General features: G+C 30.9%; 1 long non-coding RNA gene across 1 annotated transcript; it reads left to right on the top strand.

Annotated features, from left to right (window-relative positions):
* Positions 1-3,660: 3,660 nt before the first annotated feature.
* LOC148786665 (uncharacterized) lies at positions 3,661-5,655 on the top strand. The gene is made up of 3 exons (XR_016068007.1): positions 3,661-3,786; positions 4,755-4,897; positions 5,155-5,655. It is a non-coding gene; the product is annotated as an uncharacterized LOC148786665 (long non-coding RNA).
* Positions 5,656-8,878: the final 3,223 nt, after the last annotated feature.

Genomic DNA, 8,878 nt, shown 5'->3' with positions numbered 1-8,878 from the left:
AATGGTTCCACTACCCAAATTAGTGAACTATTCTTGCGCCTTACCCTTCAAAGTAGTTACGAATAGTTTGGCCTTGATTGGGTCTGTCGGACCGTACCGATTCATCACTAGGTCAAATGCCGCAACATGCTCCCTAGGATCCTTGGTCCCATCATACTTGAAAAGGTTAGGAAACCGAAAGCTAATATCCACGACCTCTAAAAGAATCCAATTAGTGAATGGAGAACTTCTATTCTGTGAGATGATCTCCCCTCGCTTCTTCATTTCCTCAATTTGCTTTCCTAACTTCTCTATCTGGTAGCTGACATTATCTACCTCTGCCCTAGAGATGCCTGGTTGCCGTGAGATCGTCCTCTTACTCGTTACCACATTTGACATCGTTCTCTCCGGACCATTTTCAGGTCCCCTCGAGACCGTACGCCCTTGCTCCCCTTCTACATCCCTAAATAATTGTCTTGTTACACCTTCATGAGCAGGCATCACAATTCTCCTCTCATACTCAACTATGGCCTTCCTGCTTGCTTCCTCCATCATTTACTGTAAATTCGCTCGTGACAATTGCAACATTTGTTCTTCTTCTCTTATCGGAGTTTCTTCTAAGTGTTGATCTCCCTCGATGATCCTTCCATTTTCTAACTCCCCTGTTCTTAGATTCCCACAGACGGCGCCAAAATGATGTAGGTTGCACACTTTGGGATCGGGTTGCAGAACCTGGTACCTCAGATCGAGTTGCTGAACCCCACTTTGAGCTTCCTACGAGTGGATCCTAAGAACATAACACACGTTAGGCTTGCTGGGTAGCCCCCACATAAGGCCCTCTGATGCTTAAGTTAGGAAATGGGGTGGAAAGCGATCAGTGGAGAGCGAGTGAGATCAAAGAAAAGAAATGTTATAAATGCACTTGCCTATAAATGTTCATAAATGCTAGTATTTATAGTGTACGGTACCGTATAGGATTTGCCACGTGGCGTCATCCAGTGGTCCAAGTGTCAGGTGATCTAATGGTTCTTAGAGTAGGCAAGCCAATCGAACCGGGTCAGGCGACCCAGCCCACATCTCCATGCGCGGATCCTACTCTTTATTGTAAATTTCTTCAAAAAAGAGGGGTAATTTTGTCTTTTTGTAATTCCCCTCGCCAGGTACATTTCGTAATTAGAGTGGTGTTTAATATTCATTGCATAATTCAAGTGTGCAAATTCAATTTATCCTCAAAACATTATTTCAATTAACATTTCATATTTAACTATTAATAGATAATTATTATTTAACTACTACAATATCAAATTCTAATAGAAAAAGTCAACATTGAACTAAATAACACTTTCACGGACGAATAGGCATATTTAATTCTAACAACAACTTAATTCACATTTTTTATACTACATGTTGAGGTCGAAATATTTTGGGATAAATAATCAGTTAAAGTCCAAATAAATTGACTAATAATTGTATTTCAAAACAAAAGTCCTTAAAAAATTTGGATTTTTCATATTTTAAAGACATAAAATCATGAGCCCATCACGAGTCTGGGTCATATGTGTCCTTATGGATCAATTCAGAATATATATTAAGTTATCTCTTTTATTTTGAATTGGCTAAATTGCGCCAGATGCATATTTAAATACAGCCCATCAGGAAATTAACTCATGACAAAACCCATGATGTACAAGTTCAAGGAAATGAGTTCAAGCTGCCTAAAACTCTGCTCACACCTATAAAAAGGGATGTTCACCTCTCACAAGTCATGGCAGACATATGAAGTTTATGAAAAATATAAAGTTTAATAGTGTCAAATAATTATGAAAAGTTTATGTAAACTTTAGACGCGAAAATTTGAAGAATAATAGAAAATGATAAATTTTAATTCAAATTATTATAATGAACATAATATTGATCAAATAAAGTTTATATATATTCATTAAAAAAATTAGAGCAATTATAAGTAAAAACTGTTTTTTTTCCTTTCTTTCACAAGTTTAAAAACAAAGGAAATACTTACAAAGATTTAAAAATAACTTTTATTAAATAAAAAAACGAATAAATACTTTTTTAGGATGTTGTAAACTCTTTCTCTCTCTACACTTTTATTTTTGTTCTTATATAGATAACACTTTTCTCTCTCTGATCCATTTTTTTTTTCATCACCCTAATTTTTCCATTCTTTATATCTCTCTTTTCTTATTTAATGTAATTTTTTTATTTGATTTCAAGACATTATATTTAGAAAGTTGATTTAGGCGCAAAAAGGATTACATTAATTAAATGGTGGAACTTAGGTCACAACAAAAGGATTTTATTTAATTTAGAAATTTGCTATTCTTATTATTGGCTAATTGTTAGCTTAATTAAAAATTTAAATTTATGGTTCGTATGTTGTTTTTTCGAAATTTTATATATATATGACGACTCAAAAAAAAATTACCACTTATTCATATTTTATATATAAATATCTCATATCCGTACATAATAAATATATTTTCGTACTGAAACTCGTACATAATAAAAATCACACATTCGTACACAATAAATATATTTACGTACTGAATTTCGTATATAATAAAAATCACACATCCGTACACAATATGTATATTTCCAAACTGAATCTCGTACATACAAAATGCATATTAATTATTTATGATTGTACAACCAATTAATGATCCATATGCTTTTAATAATTAATACATTTATTTGTTTTTATATGCGACTAAATTGTAGCTGAGCTTGCTTACAAAAAAATAATTTATAACTACTTTTTATTTAAAACGGAATTTTATTCGATTACTAATATTCGAATAATTACACATGAAGTTTAAAACTTTGTATTAAACTAGCTAGAGCATCACACTTAATTTAGTATCCACACCATAATAGCAGAAATAGAAAATATAGAATACAGTCTACATACTCACACAATTTAATTTCAATTATGTGTAATTATGGAAAAGTCATTTTATGATGTATATGATTTACTATACTTACTATTAATTTATGTGGTAAATTAATTATATATGGCTAGTGAGTAGCTTTGGTCTGTAAAATTGTATGGTGGACCCTTTTTTTTTTATATAAAAGTAATTTAAATCATTGCAGCATTACAAATATTTCAAATTTGGATACAATTTCATGTCATAAATATATTTATATTTCCTATTAAAGTCGTGCATATCTGTTGTTGTTGATTTTTTTTTTAATTTTTTAGGCTTTAAATCTTTTGTAAATTAGCAATTTCACTCTAGCCATCTACTCAAGGACCATGAAAAAATTATATTTAAGAAATATTTTGCCTACATTTGGTATTTGATAATAAACAGTGAGGATAGTGCTACGTGAATATGATGTATTAACGTGACATCATCTTGACGCTTTGTTATGAAAATATCTTATATAAGTCAGTATACATTTACACTAACACACTCACACTCACACACACACACACACACAATTTATTACTTGCATTCTCTCTCTCTCTCCCCCCCCCCCCCCCACACACACACACATCCTTCAGAAAACTCTTTGTCACAAGAGAAAAGATGGAGCACAGGTCAAACGAAGAAACCAATGTAGATCTTCTCAATGATTCAACTACATTCAACTTTCAATTTTATGTTATAGTTTTGTATAAACTCTAACCAATGTTAATTTCTCACCTTGTAGACAATACTTCAGAGAGATAACTTCTATGGATGTTGGAGAATAAATGGTGTGCTCTTTCCCGAGCCGTTGAATTTTAATTTTCCGACACCCCCACCCCCACCACCATCACAAGTGCCTCCAAGAGTCCACCAGGTACCATAGATCTTTCTTTCTTTTATTTTGTTTTTTTTTTCTTCAAAAAACAAACATACATGTGTGTGATCTTCACTCTTCTTCATTTGTTTAGATCTTTTATTCTAAATATAAATTTTATAAGAAATACTGACTTAAAACTGAAAATTGCTCAATCTCGAAAGTGGAAAGACAATTCTTTTGGCTTTCCCTTTGAATTTGAAATAAAGATGTGAAAAAAAAATCAAAATTGGCTGACCTAAATTTTTTATATGAGATTCAATTTGTGGAAAAGATTCATTTCTCTCATTCTTAACACTTTCTGTATTTCTCACTCTCTCTTTGTGGGTGGGTGGGTTGGTGGGTGGGAGGGGGGATGCCACACGGTTCAATCTGTGGGAAAGATTCTTTTTTCTTCATCTTAAAACTCTCTCTTTTTCTCTTCTCGTTATTTTTTTTCTTTAATATATTGGTAAATATAAAAACATTGTGGATGGAAATTACATGCCAATGCAAACAATAAAGTGTTAAATCTGGAATTGTTAAAAGTTGAGTGCTCAAGTGAAAGTAGGTTGAAATGCTAAAGCTCTAGTTATAAATGCTGAGTTGTTATAAATTCAACCAAATTAATAAATTAGCTGACATAAATCATTACAGTACTTTTTATTTTAAAATCAGATTTAATTAAATATTATGTTTATTATGAGAATTCAACAAGCCGAAAGAGATATTCTACACACACATAAATACATATATTAAAGTAGAACTTAATTAGAGGGAATCTATTGCAAGTCAAACCAAATTAAGGGATGAACACTTTTGTACGAAATATATATATATATATATAACCTCTTGCAAACTACCCATGAATGGAAAAAAAAGAAAAAAAAAAAAAACAACTCAGGCACATTAATTATAAATCATTCACGCCCTTTTATTTTATGTTTATGGTCTACTTATCAACTAATAATTAAAATTCAATCTTGCAGGAGCAAGCACGTTCAAGCAACGAAGGATCTCCCAAAGGAAGAAACGGGATCTAGTTGCGTCTAGCATTGTGGAATCTAGAACAATTTCGCTCCGAGTTTTGAGATGCGAGGAACAGTCGGAATACATTTTGGAGATGTTAGAGGTTGGTTATTTTTATTTAAGAATTCCCACTTTATTTATATCCACTACAAAAAAATCTTGAAAGAAGCAATTCTAATATAACAAAGGACCATACACTTATATTGCATATTTTATTTGAATGTGCATAAGTACAAGTTTTCATCTCCTAACATTTTTGCTACACCAGAAAGAAACTACATAAGACCAAATTTGAGATGTATGAAATTGCAAAAATTAGTACGACCCTCTTATGTATATTCTTCTTTTATTGGATTAAAGGATGCAACAGGGAAGGCAACATATTATGTTTTATTACCATACGAGAGTTTGAGAAGAAGAAAAATGGAAGCCAATGAAATCCAACTTGGGGAGAGGGTGGTGTTTCCAATACTGGAGGAAGTCTATCCCGAGATAGAAAGTAAGTATCCATTGTCAATGACAGAGCGACTGGAGGGGAGATGGACTATTGAGGTCAGAAAACGCACGGGAACCTCAAAAACTGAAAAGGTACATTAGTTAATATAAACTACATGCATCTCTTAGTTAAGTAGATATAAAAAGAACATTAGTTAATGTACCGCACATGTTTCTTAGTTAAGTTGATGCAGATTAATTAATATAATTGCATGTGTCTCTTCACTAAGTGTGCATTAGTTAAGAAGATACATAAGATACGCTAGTTAATACAAGTACGTGTCTCTTAGTTAAGTAGATACAAAAGATACGCTAGTTAATATAACAATACATGTCTCTTGACTATTTGTATTTTAGTTTAAGTAGATATACAATTTGCGTTAGTTAATATAATTATGGTAGTCTTAGTTTAGTAGATAAAGAAAGTATGTAAGTGAATTTAACTACAGGTGTCTTTTGTCAAGTATAAACAGATATATTAAAATCCACATGACACTATTTCATAGACATGTAAATGGTTATAAACAGTATGGAAATACTTCTACATTAGACTTCTTTTATTTTTTTCATCTTACTATAGTTTATAATAAGAGTAGCCACCCTTTGCTTTCATATCTAACAAGGTATATATTTCAACATAATCCATCATTCATGATATGAATGCTTAGAGAGAAATTTTATTATTTTCAAGAAGTAGTTCGTGAAGTTATAAAGTATTTAAACGACATCAAAGTTAGATGTCCTAAATATTGTGTTCTTAAATTATTATCAATTTAATTTAAATGTATGTATTTTTTCTTAACGATCTATCTACTAATAAACAAGAGTTCTAATTATTTATGTTCCAAGAAATACAATTTACTTGCACTAATTAATTCCCTTACCAAAAATTTTTCTCCTAGTTTTATTTTCATGAGAAGGTCAACAAAACCATCCGCTCTATGAACGACGTTGCAACGTTCATCATGTACCGTGTGATTTACTAGGCTCTGGTGAGCACTTACTCTCGTGCATCTTCGAACTTCTAAAATTCCATTTACAAATCATAATAGACGTCCTTACTATCACTAAATTCTTTTAACAGATTTAACAAGGCAGGTGAACATTCTGATGATGAACATAACATGCAGCCTTCCTCCATGCAATTCTATGCTGAAAATTCAATGTTTGTCATGTTGATCTGGGAACAAGATAGTTATGAAATGCTTGATTCAATCTCCATTGGAAGTGGCCTCTGATTGTTTTAGAATTATATTGATGCTCAACTGCTCTTTACGTAATGGGTTCTTTGTGGTCTTTGATGTAGCTGATTCTCTTTTTTATGAAATAATAATTTCATTTTCCTTTTAAAAAAAAGATATATGATATAAATTTAGTATTAATATAAATTTAATAAAAAACTTACAAATTAACCCCAAAAATTATTTTTATATAACTAAAAATAAATAACAAATTAAAAGTTAAAAAGGATTAATTATATTTACACCCTCTCTAGAAATGTTAAATTATACTTTTCTTCTTAAAAGTTCTGAAATTGCAAGGTCACCCTGCAAAAATTCTTTAATTACACCTATCCCTTTCCTTTAGAACTTGAACAAAAAATATTAATTTTACCCAAAGGAAGTACATAAAATATTAATTTTATCTCGTTTAACATATATATTTTTTGTACTTATAATGCGACAAATACAATATATATATATATATGTAGAGTTAGGTTAACATCATTATATTCTTTTCTTATAAGTGTAAAATTATAACTTAAAAATATTAAATGGGGGATAAAATTAAAAACTTACATAATGTTTTTAAGGATATTTTTGGTCCAATAATGAAGGGATCTTTTACTTTTCATCCCATGCTTTACGTGATTTCCTCTTTGATCCCATTTTGTAAAGAGAAGTATCCAACTTAGTCCCAAACCCCATTTACCATTAAGTTTAAATTAAAGAATGGACTATCCATTTACTTCCGTTGTTACATGTGAAATAGACTTTTTTGGCCTTTTTAAGGTAAAAATTGCTCCAAAAAATGGCAACCCTCTATAAGAGGTGTTTACATTGTGCGACAGCATGAAAACAATCTTTCATTTTTTCCTTCATTCTATTATTTGCTAGCTTGCTTGGCTTGAAAAAATTACATAAATGAGCACAATAAATTGATTTTGTAGATAGGTTGCAAAGCTACGTACTTCATGTACAAGTGCAAATATGGGGAACCGTTTTCACTCTAGAACAAATATTACAAAAATCAACCAAAATTTCATACCAAATCTAGCCATTAATAGACAAAAATGACTTCAACCATTATCTTTACAAGCAAAAAAAATAGACAAAGTCCTAAAAAATAAAACCTTTAAAACAGTATTCTACCATGAACTTCAATAGAGTGTAAGCGCCTTATTGCATTCCCTAGTAGTATATGGAGGATTTGGAAATTCCTCTTCCATTCTTGTTCTTCTGACATGAGAAGACTCGTTTCAATCCTATGTGGACTGCTGTCAGATTTTCTAAGAATTTCCATAAGAAATTCCTTTCTTTGTATTTCCAAAATCTGTAAATATTCCCAATTGTCATTGTATTCAAACTTTCATTTGGTTTCATTCTCTTAAAGAGTCTCCTCTGTTAGTGGGTAAAAATTTCTTAATGCACTATAAACAAATTCTTTTTTCAATAAATTTAGGCTCTGATACCGTTTGTGGACTTAATTTAAGCAATTTTGAAAGTTGTTGGATTAAATTTAAACTGTGAAAACTTAATGGATCAGAATTAACAACAGGCAACCTTAATGAACTAAATGAATATCTTTCTCGTTGTATATAACCTCTCGTATACTATGCATACAGAAAATAATCTTAGACACATGGATTAAAATCAATAATTCTCACCCTTTTATTTGATGTTTATTGGTCCACTTATCACCTAATAATTAAAATTGTCCAGGATTGTGGAATCCAGAGCAATTTTACTTTGACATTTAAGATACGAGTAACAGTCGGAATATATTTTGGAGATGTTAGAAATTGTTTTAATTTCTCTTTTATGAAGTCACACTTTGTTTATATCCATTATAAGAAAATCTTGAAAGAAGCAATTATAATAAGAAAATAGGACCTTTCACTTATATTGCACATTTAATTTGAATGTGGAAAAGCAAAAGATTTCATGTTCTAAAATTTTTGCTACAAAAAAAAAAAAAAAAGAAAATACACAAGACAATCAAACTTGAGATGTATGAAAAATTAGGATGACCCTCTTATGTATATTCTTCTTTTCTTGTATCAAAGATTGGAAGTGGGTAGACAAGATACTATGTTTTATTATCATATGAAAGTTTGAATAGAAGAAAGATCGAAGCCAAAGAAATTCAATTTGGGAAAACCGTGATGTTCCCAGTTATGGAAGAAGTCTATCGCGAGATAGAAAATAAGTATCCATTGTCAATGAAAAAGCGACCAAAGGGGACATGTACTATTGAGATAAGAGAATGCATGGGAACGACCAAAACTGAAAAGGTATATTAGTTGGTATAAATGTGTCTCTTAGTTAAGTAGATATAAAAAAAGTACATTAGTTAATATACCGCACAA

This window comes from Sesamum indicum, linkage group LG10 (genome assembly GCF_026168435.1).
Source record: "Sesamum indicum cultivar Baizhima isolate 11 linkage group LG10, ASM2616843v1, whole genome shotgun sequence".
NCBI lineage: Eukaryota > Viridiplantae > Streptophyta > Magnoliopsida > Lamiales > Pedaliaceae > Sesamum > Sesamum indicum.
The sequence above is the reverse complement of the archived record's forward strand: the minus strand, read 5'-3'. Positions and strand labels throughout refer to the sequence as shown.